This window comes from Sapajus apella, unplaced genomic scaffold, assembly GCF_009761245.1.
Source record: "Sapajus apella isolate SASKATOON/1434 unplaced genomic scaffold, GSC_monkey_1.0 scaffold101, whole genome shotgun sequence".
Classification (NCBI taxonomy): Eukaryota; Metazoa; Chordata; class Mammalia; order Primates; family Cebidae; genus Sapajus; species Sapajus apella.
The window spans coordinates 1,376,161-1,391,923 of NW_022437041.1; the positions used below are offsets into that span (position 1 = coordinate 1,376,161).

The 15,763-nt window shown below is 43.0% G+C and overlaps 1 pseudogene; it reads left to right on the forward strand.

The window, feature by feature from the left end:
• Positions 1-13,987: 13,987 nt before the first annotated feature.
• On the forward strand, positions 13,988-14,352 carry LOC116536496 (annotated as a pseudogene).
• The last annotated feature ends 1,411 nt before the right edge of the window (positions 14,353-15,763 follow it).

Consider the following 15,763-nt stretch of genomic DNA (forward strand, 5'->3'; position numbering starts at 1 on the left):
ATTTGCTGGCTTGAAACATACAGGCAGAAAACTTGTATCCAACAAAGATAAAAGAGGCTTTACAAATACACAGAGGAAATGGAGGATCCAGGTAATGAGAGCTAGTTGCTATGGATTCAGTGTCTGTACCTCCCTTCCTCAATCCTCTCCAATAATCCTGCTAAGGTCCAGGAGTGAATGAAAGTGAAACAATCTTATCAGAGCCAACAAAAACACAGGGAGGCAGAAATTTAATTTCAAGCCATCGTTCTTCACTCTCCCCGGAAGAATAAATCACCATTTGACAGCCCTATATGAACTTCAACCGAAGAACAGATGTTATTAACTCTATTTTCTAATTTGCTTAAATAACAAACAATAACAAACTCATAAAGCATTTGGTATATACCACACAGCATTCTACATGACTTTCCCATATTAACTCAGAAGTCTGAGTTAAGGTAGGTATAATTATTTTTCCTATTTTACAGACAAGGAAACAAAGACACAAATACATTTTATGTGCCTGTAAGTAGAGTAAATATATTTCGGTTGGCATAAAAACGCCATCTTCTAGAGATGCTTTGTGGATGGCGTGCTGAATGACAGTGGTTATGAAGTGTGTTCACTCATCAGTTCTCTCCCAACTAAAACTGCACTCCTCTGAAATTAACCTGCTTCCTCAGTGGGCAAAACTCTCTTGACTATTCTCATCTTGTACGCAAAAGACAGGTTCTTCTCAGCTGGATCAACCATTTTCTAATCAGGAAAATGGTGTCTCCATGTTGTATAAAACCTATTTCAGTGTTGAAAATGTCCACCAAGTTGTTCATCTCTTTATTATAACTCCAGTTTTTTTCTTAGAACAAATTTTATTTATTTATTCCTATATAAATGTTCTTTTATTTATTTATTTATTTATTTATTTATTTATTTATTTTAAAGACGGGGTTTCACCATGTTGGTCAGGCTGGTCTTGAACTCCCGACCTCAGGTGATCTGCCCGCCTTGGCCTCCAAAGTGCTTGGATTACAGGCATGAGCCACCATGCCCGGCCTTATATAAATGTTCTTAAGCACTAAAGTACTGCCAGGCACAGTGGCTCACACCTGTAATCCCAGCACCTTGGGAGGCCGAGGCGGGTGGATCACCTGAGGTTGGGGGTTCAAGACCAACCTGACCAACATGGAGAAACCCCATCTCTACTAAAAATACAAAAAATTAGTTGGGTGTGGTGGTGCATGCCTGTAATCCCAGCTACTCAGGAGGCTAAGCAGGAGAATTGCTTGAACCTGGGAGGTGGAGGTTGCGGTGAGCCGAGATCGTGCCATTGTACTCCAGCCTGGGCAACAAGAGCAAAACTCCATCTCAAAAAAATACTTATTATTATAATAATACAAAAAATTAGCCAGGCATGGTGGCCAGCACCTGCAATCACAGCTACTTGGGCGCCTGAGGCAGGAGAATAGCTTGAACCCAGGAGGCAGAGGTTGCAGTGAGCCAGGATCGCGCCATTGCACGGACTCCAGCCTGGGCAACAGAGCTAGATTCCTCTCAAAAACAAACAAAAAGAACTGAAATTCCTCTCAAAACAAATAAAAAGAACTGAAAATATGAATCTCTGTTTTAGGAAAAATGAGTGTTTAAATACTTATCTTTCAAAATATAGCCGGGCATGGTGGCTCACGCCTATAATCCCAGCTCTTTGGGAGGCCAAGGCAGGCAGATCACAAGGTCACGAGTTCAAGATCAGCCTGACCAACATGGTAAAATCCCGTCTCTACTAAAAATAAACAAATTAGCCAGCGTGGTGGCAGGCGCCTGCAATCCCAGCTACTTGGGAGGCTGAAGCAGGAGAATCGCTTAAACCCAGGAGGCTGCAGTGAGCTGAGATTGAGCCACTACACTCCAGCCTGGGTGACAGATCAAGACTTTGTCTCAAAAAAAAAAAAAAAAAGTACTTAACGCAAATCAATAGTTAACAAAAAATCTAAAAAGGTTCATTGGATTTTGACCATTTTAGTTATCAGATAACTCTACTAATGGAATTTATGTGTACTCTCTGTTTAAATAATTTCAAATGTTGAAATAGTTTTGCTTATCAATTCAAAGTTGAAGAGCCTGTACAGCTCCTTTTTTTGAAATAATATTGGTTTTTGTCCGTACTCTATGTGGCAAAGATTTATGATTTTCTCTCTCCTCGCTTTCTTTTACTTTGGGATAGCAAAGTTATTAAAAACCAAACAAAGATGTGGGCAGGGCACAACCGCACACACCTTTAATCCCAGCACTGTGGGAGGCTGAGGTGGGTGAATCACCTGAGGTTAGGAGTTCAAGAGCAACCTGGCCAACAAGGTGAAACTCCATCTCTACAAAAATACAAAAATTAGACAGGCATGATGGCGGGTGCCTGTAATCCCAGCTATTCGGGAGGCTGAGGCGGGAGAATCACTTGAACTGGGGAGGCCGAGATTGCAGTGAGCCAAGATCACACCATTGTACTCCAGCCTGGGTGACAGAGTGAGACTCCGTCTCAAAATAAAAGAAACAAATAAAACAACAACAGCGACAACAAAAAAGATGTTGGCCAGACACAGTGGCTCATGCCTGTAATCCCAGCACTTTGGGAGGCCGAGGCAGGCAGATCACAAGGTCAGCAGTTCGAGACCAGCCTGGCCAATATGGTGAAACCCTCATCCCTACTAAAAATACGAAAATTAGCCAGGCATGTTGACGCACGCCTGTAGTCTCAGCTACTCAGGAGGCTGAGGCAGAAGAATCACTTGAACCCGGAGGCCAAGGTTGCAGTGAGTCAAGATCATGCCATTGCATGTCAGCCATGGTGACAGAGCAAGACTCCATCTCAAAAAAAAAATAATAATAATGTATAAGTGGATGCCATTGGGTGGAACTCTTAGAAAACTTCTTTAAAAGAAGCGTACTCTCGGCTAACAGATATTTTCCATTGCCCTTTCTCTTCTGTCTTTGAGGGTAGACATGATGGCAAAGGTGCTGCAGGGAGCTTGTGCTTAGGAGGCAATAAACATACCCTAAGGATGGCTGAGGGGAAGCACAGAAGGAGCCTGGACTGGAAGCCACGTGCCAGCCCTGAAATGCCTAGCTCCAGACATCACATAATGGGCAGAACACTCCGGGCACAGTGGCTCACGCCTGTAATCTCAGCACTTGGGGAGGCCCAGGCGGGTGGATCACCTGAGGTTGGGAGTTCAAGACCAGCCTGGTCAACATGACGAAACCCTGTCTTAAAAAAAGAAAAAAAGGAAGAACACAAAAGTGCCTTCTTTAAAATTCTGTTTTTCTGGTTTCTTTAACAGCCAAAAGAAATTTCTGATTGCCAGTGATTAGATAAATAGCAGCAGAGGCTATAAAGCTTTTCAACATCTTGAAGCTTAAAAATTGGGATAGGTCTGGCCGGGCGCGGTGGCTCAAGCCTGTAATCCCAGCACTTTGGGAGGCTGAGGCGGGTGGATCACGAGGTCAAGAGATCGAGACCATCCTGGTCAACATGGTGAAACCCCGTCTCTACTAAACATACAAAAAATTAGCTGGGCATGGTGGTGCGTGCCTGTAATCCCAGCTACTCAGGAGGCTGAGGCAGGAGAATTGCCTGAACCCAGGAGGCGGAGGTTGCGGTGAGCCGAGATCGCGCCATTGCACTCCAGCCTGGGTAACAAGAGCGAAACTCCGTCTCAAAAACAAAAAAACAAAACAAAACAAAACAAAAATTGGGATAGGTCTACAAAGCATAGTTAGACATTCTGTTCTGTTCTACAGCCACGAAGTATTTTCAGACAGTATCTGAAATTCAATCTGTTGGTGAACCAGATCAATCATTCAAAAATAAGATTCAGTTATTAAGAAAGAAAAAACACTAATGCCACTATCCTCTCTCCATTTATTTCAGTAAAATTAATTTGGATATAGAAAAGAAGACATTCACTTTTTTTTTTCTTTTAAAATTGACAAGAAGTACATAGAGTATTTTGATTTTTTTTTTTATGTGAAGAATCCCTGTGCTTAGAAATATGCACATAGGTAGTATTGCTCACTCAGGTGAATGGGTTTTACCTTTAACAAAGAAAGCAGTAGGAACTTCTCAATTGTAGAACTGAATGAGACTTTAGGCCGGGCCAGTGGCTTATGCCTGTAATCCCAGCACTTTGGGAGACGGAGGCAAACGAATCACTTGAACTCAGGAGTTTGAGACCAGCCTGAGCAACATGGCGAAACCTCATCTCTACCAAAAATACAAAAAATTAGCTGGGCGTGGTGGTGTGCCCCTGTGGTCCCAGTTACTCAGGAGGCTGAGATGGGAGGATTGCTTGAACCTGGGAGGCAGAGGTTGCAGTGAGCTGAGACTGCGCCACTGTACTCCGGCCTGGGCAACATGAGATCTCATCTCAAAAAAAAAAGAGAGAAAGAGAGATTTTAAAAATACGTAATAATATATGTTTCATAGTGATGATAATAGCCACTATTTAAATGTACCAATAACAGGCCAAGTTCTATAGCAGATCTTGGCGCTTGGAGACAGGCCTTTTGATTTACCCCCAAATCTGGGCTTTATTTCTTTAAATTACTGGTGAGAGCATAAGAATCCTGTATTTGAAGAAATGTATTCAGCGGATTCACTGATGCATTGCTGAGTTTTTTTCTTCTCTTCTCCCATATCTTCAAGAAAGTCTTCATTCCAAAAAGTGATGAGATTTTGACAGGCATTTTTATGCCACTAAGAATTTTCTCAGTAGCTCCTAACCACAACTGTATCATTTTCTACATGTGTATAACAAATTACCACAACTTAGTGGCTTAAACAATCCCCATTTATCACCTCAAACTTTCTGTAAGGTGAAAGTCTGCTGTGGCATGCTGGGTTACTTGCTTGGGGCCTCACAAGGCTAAAATCAAGGTGTCAGTCAAGCCGCGTCCTCCTCTCAGGATTAGGACTTTCTTCCAAGCTCCCTTACAGGGCTGGTAAAAGTTCAGTTCCTTGCAATATAGGACTGCAGTCCGCATTTTCTGGCTGGCTGTTGGCCAGGGTGTATCCTCAAGGCCTTGAGATAACCCGCAGGTTTCAGCTACAAAACTGCCTTCTCTCACAACCTGGCAGTTTGCTTGTCTTCAAGCCGGCAGGAGAGTATTTCACTGATGCATCACCTTCTTTATTTATTTACTTATTTTTTTACATGGAGTCTCCCACTGTTACCCAGGCCGGAGTGCCGTGGCGCCATCTCGGCTCACTGCAACCTCAGCCTCCTGGGTTCAAGTGATTCTCCTGCCTCAGCCTCCTGAGTAGCTGGGACTACAGGTGCACGCGGCCACGCTCGGCTAATTTTTGTGGTTTTGTTTTGTTTTGTTTTTTTGAGACAGAGTCTTGCTCTGTCACCAGGCTGGAGTGCAATGGCACAATCTCGGCTCATTGCAACCTCTACCTTCCTGGTTCAAGTGATTCTCCTGCCTCAGCCTCCCGAGTAGCTGGGACCACAGGCGCGAACCACTACGCCAGGCTAATTTTTGTATTTTTAGTAGAGACGGGGTTTCACCTTGGAGGCCAGGATGGTCTCGATCTCTTGACCTCGTGATCCGCCTGCCTCAGCCTCCCAAAGTGCTGGGATTACAGGCGAGAGCCACTGGCCCAGCCCATCTTCTTTTAAAGAGTTCATTTGATTAGGCCAGATCCTCCCAGGACCATCTCCCTTGTGATAAAGTCATGGTGAACCAATTAGCAACCACATCGTGGGGGTCCGGGAAATCACCAACTCTGATTCCATCATAGTGACTGTTCCCACTCACACTCCAGGGAAGGGGGTTTTACAGGGCACGTGTATCGGGGACAGAATCCTGGGGACCATCTCCAAATCCTTCTACCCCAACAACCTAGAGCATTTTGTTGCTTGAAGTTATCATGATTACTTTAAATTCACAGCCTTTAAGAGGGAGGCCATGCCTAGATTCTTACCTAATTATCTGAAGTGTCATTGTCAGCACTGCACTGTCACCAGTTTTGAAGTTAGATATTCGGCTGGGCGCGGTGGCTCACGCCTGTAATCTCAGCACTTTGGGAGGCCGAGGCGGGTGAATCACCTGAGGTTAGGAGTTCAAGACCAGCCTGGCCACCATGGTGAAACCCCGTCTTAAAAAAAAAAAAAAAAAAAAAGAAGTTAGATATTCAACACTTGAGGATGGCTATTCCTTCAAACTAGAATAAAAAGAGTTGCACTGTTGCTATTCCATCCTTCTGTATAGATGTCATAAGCAATGCACTTTCAGACCTCCACCCTTGAGGCTGGCACCTCGGAGTTTTCTCATCAGGCTGGTTCCGCTGCGTGGTCTGGAACAGGCAGCAACGGTGGCAACTCTCTCATTAGGGCAGTGCTTCAGGATGGCTCTAGACTGTATTTATGGAGACTTAGCTGTTTACCCAGGCTTCTCAATTATCCCGTCAACTACCTAACATCTTTTATTAAATCTATTTCAGCTAAAATTAGCCAGAGTGAGCTCTGTTATTTGAAAACAAGAGCCTTGACCAATATAGTAATTAATAGCAGATGTGGTGATGGGCAACAGACCCTCCAGGAAATGCTTATGTGATGTGGTCAGGTTAAAAGGCAGCGAGGATCCAGACCACCGCAGCAGGGAGAGACGGTTACCTAAATGATCACTTGGCCATGTGGAGTGAGGAGCGTATCGAAGACAAGCATTTCGGAGACCAAATAATCCTAAGAGTAGGAAGGCATGTGGAAGATGGAGCTGGATGCTTTTAATTGGATAAGAACAAAAAAGGCAGTGGGATGGTAATGTTATATGCCATTGCTAGGTTACAGTTCCCAAATATTTGGTCAAATGCTAGTCTGGAGGTTGCTGTGATGGTTTTCTGTTTTTGTTTTTGAGACAGCCTCGCTTTGTCTCGCGCAGGCTGGAGGGCAGTGGCACGACCTCAGCTCACTGCAACCTCTGCCTCCCGGTTACAGCAATTCTCCTGCCTCAGCCTCCCAAGTAGCTGGGATTACAGGCACCTGTCACCACACCCAGATAATTTTTTTTTTTTAGATAGAGTCTTGCTCTGTTGCCCAGGCTGGAGGGCAGCGGCACTGTTTCAGCTCACTACAACCTCTGCCTCCTGGGTTCAAGCAATTCTCTGCCTCAGCCTCCTGAGTAGCTGGGATTATAGGCGCGCACCACCACAGCTGGCTAACTTTTTTGTATTTGTAGTAGAGACAGGGTTTCACCACATTGACCGGGCTGGTCTCGAACTTCTGACCTCAAGTGATCCACCTGCTTCAGCCTCCCAAAGTGCTGTGATTACAGGTGTGAGCCACCACACCTGGTCCTCTCTCAAAAATTTTAATGGCAAATTATTTTTGCACCAACCTAATATATAGGTGGACCATGTTTACTATGCTGTGTCTACAACACAGGAGAAAATATTCTATTCTACATTTTTATAAAGCAAAATCAGATTAATTTAAATTCACAGAATCTATTACATCAATAATAGTTAACTTACTGTAGCCATATCCTTGTTGCCTAAAGAACCGTGACTCACATTGTGTTGTTAATAAAGCCTACAAAATGGAAACAAAGTATCTCATAACCTCTTTACAAAGGGATTCACTGACATATATATGAGTTGATGTTGTTAAATAAAATATTAGGCCAGGCGTGGTGGCTCACGCCTATAATCTCAGCACTTTGAGAGGCCGAGGCAGGCGGATCACCTGAGGTCAGCAGTTCAAGACCAGTCTGGCCAACATGGTGAAACCCTGTCTTAAAAAATAAATAAATAACCTGGAAACCATCATTCTCAGCAAACTGACACAAGAACAGAAAATCAAACACCACATGTTCTCACTCATAGGTGGGTGTTGAACAATGTGAACACATGGACACAGGAAGGGGAGCATCACACACTGGGGTCTGTTGGGGAGAAATAGGGGAGGGACAGTGGGGGATGGGGAATTGGGGAGAGAGAGCATGGGAGAAATGCCAGATATAGGTGAAGCGGAGGAAGGCAGCAAATCACTCTGCCATGTGTGTACCTATGCAACAGTCTTGCATGTTCTTCACATGTACCCCAAAACCTAAAATGCAATTAAAAAATTGGAAAATAAATAAATATTAATTAATTAAAATATTAATAGGCCAGACATGGTGGCTCATGTCCATAACCCCAGCACTTTGAAAGGCTGAAACCGGACGATCATTTGAGCTCAGGAGTTTGAGACCAGCCTAGGCAAAATAGTGAGACCCCCATCTTTAAAAAAAAATTTTTTTTCTTTTTTTATTAGCCAGGTGCGGTGGTGCACACCCGTGGTCCCAGCTACTTGGGAGGCTGAGGTGGGAGGATTGCTTATGTCGGGGAAGTTGAGGCTGCAATGAAGCATTGCACTCTAGCCTGGGTAGCAAAGTGAGACCCTGTCTTTAAAATATATACATATATTGCTAGGACAAAATGTATACTTTAAGAAATCTATAAGTTGGTGTGTATTAAAATTGTCACCATCTAATTTCTGTGCTGTAAATATAAATTGTTATTTTATGAGAGATATATATATATATAGCTCTATGCGTATTGTTCTATGCTATAAATATAAACATCTGTCCTGTAATACTATTAATGTCAGAAATCCAAGAATTAAAATCAGTCCTATTTATCATTGTGATGTTTTCATTGAAACCATGTTACTGAAGACTCACTGGCACTGTACTTCCTCATTCGGCAATTCATACAGGCACTGCTCTTAGCTGAGATTATAATGAGCAAAGCAGACACGATCCTTTGGACATAATTGTGAGTCTAGTGGTCTCAAAAAATGCACTAATTAAATTACAATACAAATAAACACAACTACAAACTGTAATGAGTTCCCTGAGAAAACGGCTACATGCTCTGGGTTCTAGATTGTAGAGGGAGTCAGGGAAGATCTTCTTGAGGATGTGGTATTAGAACTGAGGCCTGAAAATGACTAAGCAATATCTGAGTGTTAGAGTGTATTAAAAAGCCTGCTCTAGACACAGAGGAAAGCATGAAAAAGCCTGTGAAGCAAAACTGGGCATTCGTTTTAGCTCAAGGCACTGAAAGGAGACTGTGTGACCTCAGCGAGAGCAATGGAGGGGGGACAAGTAGGGGCTCTAGAGGCAGCTGCCACCACCAGCAGGCACTGCAGAGGCCTTGCCCAGGTCCTCTCTCCAGTCCTGGGGGATTGGACAGGTCGTCACAACAGTAAACACAATGGCAAGAACAGAAATTAGGTTCAGCAATGACAGCCAATGCAGGAATTCCATCAGAAACAGTAAAAGCAAGGAGAATGGAGACGAAATCCAAGCCGAAGTCCTTGTGCAACAGCCAAAAACTTGGAGGCCAGACACAGAAACAGCAAAACCAAAGACAAACATGAAGTTTAGATCAAGCTGTCAGACCAAACGCATGTATCTATCTATCCTTCTCTCCCAAATCCCTTTAGCCTACCAAAAAGAAAGAGTTTAAATTTTCCTTTGGCTGGGTGTGATGGCTCTCGTCTGTAATCCCAGCACTTTGGGAGGCTAAGACAGGTAGATTGCTTGAGCTCACGAGTTCAAGACCAGCCTGGGCAACCTGGCAAACCCCCCTCTCTACAAAATGTATAAAAAGTAGCCAGGCATGGTGGCATGTGCCTGCAGTCCCAGCTACTGGGGAGGCTGAAGTGGGAGGATCACCTGAGCCCAGGGAGGTGAGCCATGATTTTGTGACTATATTCCCACCAAGTAAATAGGGTGAGACCTTGTCTCAAAAAAAAAAAAAAAAGGCCAGGTACGGTGGCTCATGCCTGTAATCCCAGCAGTTTGGGTGGCCGAGGTGGGTGGATTGCCCAAGGTTGGGAGTTGGAGACCAGCCTGGCCAACATAGTGAAACCCTATCTCTACTAAAAATACAAAAAATTCACTGGGCATCATGGCAGATGCCTGTAATCCCTCAGCTACTAGGGAGGCTGAGGGAGGAGAATCGTCTGAACCCAGGAGGTGGAGGTTGCAGTGAGCTGAGATTGCACCATTGCACTCCAGCCTGAGCAACAAAAGCGAAACTCCATCTCAAAAAAAAAAAAAAAAAAAAAAAGAGAGAGAAGAAAAATCATTTCTCTTATAAAGGGTAAGGTTATAAAGGGTAACTGTGCTTAAAAAAATATTGCACCATCTTCTGACCAGAAATATGAGGAAGAAACAAAATGATGTGAAATTAAAGGGAAATAGCCAATAACCAAAGAGAAAACAAAAAACCCACCCAGTCCACAGCACAGACACAAGAGTATTTCAGTGAATTTGTATTTTACAAGCAACAACTGTTTATAATTTGCATTTACAAGGTATTGATTTTCAATGCGCTCTTTCCTCCATTGAAAATGTTGTGCATTATGCATGTATTACATTGGGAATGGTTTCAGGAGGCCCAGCTGGGTCTGCTGGAGGGTTAGCACACCTGGAAAAACAACCCTGGGCAATTGATCTCCAATTCTGCTCTTCTGACAGTAAGCATTCAGGAATGTGCTGGGGGTCACGAGTTCGTTTGCATCTGGTGACCATTAGAAATGTAACCAAAGGTTGCAGGACAGTTGAAAGTGATCAATAAGGAGTAAAGCCTGGGAGAGAACGGCAACAAGAACTCTTAAAGACCCTTAAGATTCTATCCATCAACAGGTGGTACCGCCAGCAGCAAGACCCCTCTGTGGGAGAGGACAGCCAGGTGAGTTTCCCCTCCAACAGGGAGGTGGCTGCTTTGCCTTTTGCTCCATACAGCTGTCTGGATGTAGCAACCTACACCTTTTCTATTTCCATTCAAGGTATTAGTGTTATTTACCTGGCACTTTACTGTCTTCCAACGAACACAATCATCTCTATGAAAATTTCATAGGTACATTATTTTTAAAAATAAATGAGCCGGCTGCGGTGGCTCATGCCTGTAATCCCAGCACTTTGGGAGGCTGAGGCAAGCAGATCACAAGGTCAGGAGTTGGAGACCAGCCTGGCCAGCAGGGTGAAACCCTGTCTCTACTAAAAAATATGAAAAATTAGCCAGGCCGGGGGGAGAGATTCCAGATGGCTGATCACTAGCAGCTCAGGCTTGTAGCTCCCAGTGAAAGCGCAGAGAACGAGAGGACGCCACACTTTCAGACGAATTTTTGTTGCTCATGCACCAGGAGATTCCCAGTGCAGGAGCCCCACAGGTCGCCAGCGCGACTCTTGTGGCCAGCAAGGCGGTTTTGCCGCTGCCTTGGAGCGGCGATTCTTGGTGTAGAGTCAGAAAAGCACCATCAATCTTAATGCTGCTGTTTTGGCCAGTGCAGTGGGTTGCTCAGATTTTAGCGCTGGGAATCAACAAGTTGGACGTCCACTCAGAAACCCAACTATAAAGACGGTAATTATAAAGACCACAGATGGATAAATTTATAACGAAGGGAAGAAACCAGCCTAAAAAGGCTGAGAATACCCAAAATCAGAACGCCTCTCCCTCTACAGGGGATCACAGTTCCCCATCAGCAACGGAACAAGGCCTGATGGAGAACGAGTGTGTTCCATTAACAGAAGCAGGCTTCAGAAGGTGGATGATAAGAAACTTCTGGGAATTAAAAGAACTTCTTCTGGCCGGGCGCGGTGGCTCAAGCCTGTCATCCCAGCACTTTGGGAGGCCGAGGCGGGTGGATCACGAGGTCAAGAGATCGAGACCATCCTGGTCAACACGGTGAAACCCCATCCCTACTAAAAATACAAAAAATTAGCTGGGCATGGTGGCGCGTGCCTGTAATCCCAGCTACTCAGGAGGCTGAGGCAGGAGAATTGCCTGAACCCAGGAGGCGGAGGTTGCGGTGAGCCGAGATCGCGCCATTGCACTCCAGCCTGGGTAAAAAGAGCGAAACTCCGTCTCAAAAAAAAAAAAAAAAAAAGAACTTGTTCTAACCCAATGTAAAGAAACTAAGAACTTTGAAAAAAAGTTTGACGAAATGTTAACAAGAATGCACAATTTAGAGAGGAATATAAGTGAATTAATGGAGTGAAAAACACAACACGAGAACTTCACGAACTATGCACAAGTTTTAACAGCCGAATCGATCAACCAGAAGAAAAGATATCAGAAGTCGAAGACCAACTTAATGAAATAAAACAAAAAGACAAGATTAGAGAAAAAAGGATAAAAAGGAACGAGCAAAGTGTCCAAGAAATATGGAACTATGTGAAAAGACCTAATCTACGTTTGATAGGTGCACCTGAATGTGACGAAGAGAATCAATCCAAGCTGGAAAATACGCTTCAGGATATTATTCAGGAAAACTTTCCCAACCTAGCAAGGCAGGACAATATTCAACTCCAGGTAATACAGAGAACACCACAAAGATATTCCTCAAGAAGACCAACCTCAAGGCACATAATCACCAGATTCACCAGGGTTGAAATGAAGGAGAAAATGCTAAGGGCAGCCAGAGAGAAAGGTCAGGTTACCCACAAAGGGAGGCCTATCAGACTCACAGCAGATCTCTCAGCAGAAACCCTACAAGCCAGAAGAGAGTGGGGGCCAATATTCAACATCCTTAAAGAAAAGAACTTTCAACCCAGAATTTTACATCCAGCCAAACTAAGTTTCATAAGCGAAGGAAAAATAAACTCTTTTGTGAACAAGCAAGCACTCAGAGATTTCCTCACCACCAGGCCTGCTTTACAAGAGCTTCTGAAAGAACCACTACACATAGAAAGGAACAACCAGTATCAGCCTTTCTAAAAAATACCAAAAAGTAAAGAGCATCAACATAGTCATGAATTTACATTAACTAATAGGCAAAACAGCCAGCTAACATTAAATGGCAGTATTAAACTCACATATATTGTTATTAATTCTAAATTTATATCGACTAAATCCCCCAATCCAAAGACACAGACAGGCAAAAAAAGCCAAAACCCATCGGTATGCTGCATCCAGACCCATCTCACATGCAAGGATACACAAAGACTCAAAACAAAGGGATGGAGAAAGATTTACCAACCAAATGGAGAGCAAAAATAAATAAATAAATAAAAAGCAGGAGTTGCTTTAAAGCAACAAAGATCAAAAGAAGCCTAGAAGGATATTACATAATGATAAAAGGATCAATGCAACAAGAAGAGCTAAAGGTCCTAAATACATACGCACCCAATACAGGAATACCCAGATATATAAGACTTATAAAGAGACTTAGACTCCCACACAATAATAGTGGGAGACTTCAACATCAATATTAGACAGATCAATGAGACAGAAAATTAACAACGATATCCAGGACTTGAACTCAGATCCTGAACAAGTAAACTTAATAAACATTTATAGAACTCTCCACTTTAAATACACAAAATATACATTCCTATCAGTACCAGATCACATCTATTTACAGGTTTCAATGAAACATTGGTTGGCTGCCTGTTTGTTATTTTCTCCCCTCATTTTTTTTTTCATGTCTCTATTATTAAGCACAATTATAGGCATACCCATTTTTAGACTGCATTCTAGCCCGGGCAATAAAGCAACACCCCCGTTCTCTCTCCCTCTGTCTCTTTCTCCTTTTTCAACAATTGTATAAGGTTATGTTTTTTTTAATATAATACCGTATAGATTAGTTTTCTATTTTTATTTTTTTTTTTCTAAAAGAAAAAGATTTTTAGGTCAGGAAACTACTCTATACGGTATTATAATCATGGATGCATGTCCTTATACAATTGTTCATACCCATAGAATGTACAACACTAGAGTGAGCCCTAATGTAAACTAAGGATTCTGGGTGATATTGTAACAAATGCACCATTTTGTACATTCTGGTGGGGAATGTTGAGAATGAGAGCGGCTATGCATGTGCGGAGGCAGGCGTGGGTATATGGGTATCTCTGTACCTTCCTCTCAATTTTGCTGTGAACCTGTGACTACTCTTAAAAAAGTCTTTTAGTTCACTCATCCGTGGGTTTCCCACCCACCGCAGTCTTGGACCATATAATCATGGTGGACATGATGGAAGTGCCCAGGTCACACATCAACACTGGCAGCTAATTCAGTTCATCAACAAGCCTGTCTGCTTCATAGGGAAGCTGGAAAAGATTCATCCCACCAGAAAAATGTTTATTCTTTCAGATGAGGAAGGAAAGTATGGAACCATTGAGTTGATGGAACCCCTTGATGAAGAAATATCTGGAATTATGGAAGTGGTTGGAAAAGTGACTGCCAAGGCGACCATCACGTGTACATCTTATGTCCAGTTTGAAGAAGATAACCATCTTTTTGACCCTGGACTTTACAATGAAGCTGTGAAAATTACCCATGATTTCCTTCAGTTTTATCCTTTAGGGATTGTGCAGCATGATTGATCCTGATGGATTTTCATAGGATTGCAAATGAGCTATATTAAAGGCTATTAAAGGAGGACCCCTTGTTTGAGGGAGAGATTTCTGTGCTTTCTCATATTTAATTTGCTCTTTTTAAGATATTCCAACCTAGAGTTTTTGATAGAACTGATATATTGATAATTCTCACCTAAGTCCTTTTATAAAGAATTGCAACTTCCATATATGGTCAGATTAAATGCAAGAATAAAGCAGTTGTCTGAGTTTAGGTTTCTATTTTATTTTATTTTTTATTTTTATTTTTTTTATGGAGACGGGGTTTCACCATGTTGGTCAGGATGGTCTTGATCTCTTGACCTTATGATCTGCCCACCTCGGCCTTGCAAAATGCTGGGGGTTTCTATTTTATTAATAAAAACTAAAACAGTAAAAAATAAAAAAATAAAAATAAAAGTATTTTAAAAAGCCCAGTAGTCTTTTGCTTCTCTTTATGGGTTGATTTCCTTCTATCAAGTAAAAAATGGGCTTCCTCCACGTAGCAGAAGATATAGCTTCTCTCATCCCAGAGATGAGAGTTCTTTTTTGTCAACTCCAGCTAGAAAAACCTCTGGGAAGGATTTAGATGGTCCTGGTTTGCTCCCTCCCACCCTCTTCCTTTGGATCTCAGATCAGAAGTGACTTCTGGGATACTGCCCTGTTACCCCAGTCTTGGTCAGGTCCCTGTTATATGCTATACAATATCCCACTATACCATATCCTTCTCCTTCCTAGTCCCCATCACAGTTTGAAAATGAAAATTCACTGGTGGGGTTACATGGCTTCCCCATGTCTGATTCCCCCTCTAAACTGTAAGCTGTAGGAGCCAATGACTTTATCTTTTTGCTTACCATTGTGTTTCTAGCACCTAGCACCTGGCACATAGGCACACAATAAATATCCATTAAATAAATGAAATAAAGAGAGGGATCTTTTGCCTTCATTACTCTGAAGAGCAATTATGACATAGCAGTGACAGCTTAGTGTATTCTCAGAAAATATTCTTCTGTTTTAAAACCATTTATTTTTCTGATAATAAACACAACAGGCTGGGCACAGTGGCTCATACCTGTAATCCTGATACTCTGGGAGGCCAAAGTGGGAGGATCACTTTATCCAGGACTTTGAGAGCAACATTGTGAGACCTCATCTCTGTTTAAAAACAAACACTCCTCCTTTGGGAGGCCGAGGCGGGTGGATCACGAGGTCAAGAGATCGAGACCATCCTGGTCAACACGGTGAAACCCCGTCTCTACTAAAAATACAAAAAATTAGCTGGGCATGGTAGTGCGTGCCTGTAATCCCAGCTACTCAGGAGGCTGAGGCAGGAGAATTGCCTGAACCCAGGAGGCGGAGGTTGCGGTGAGCCGAGATCGCGCCATTGCACTCCAGCCTCCTG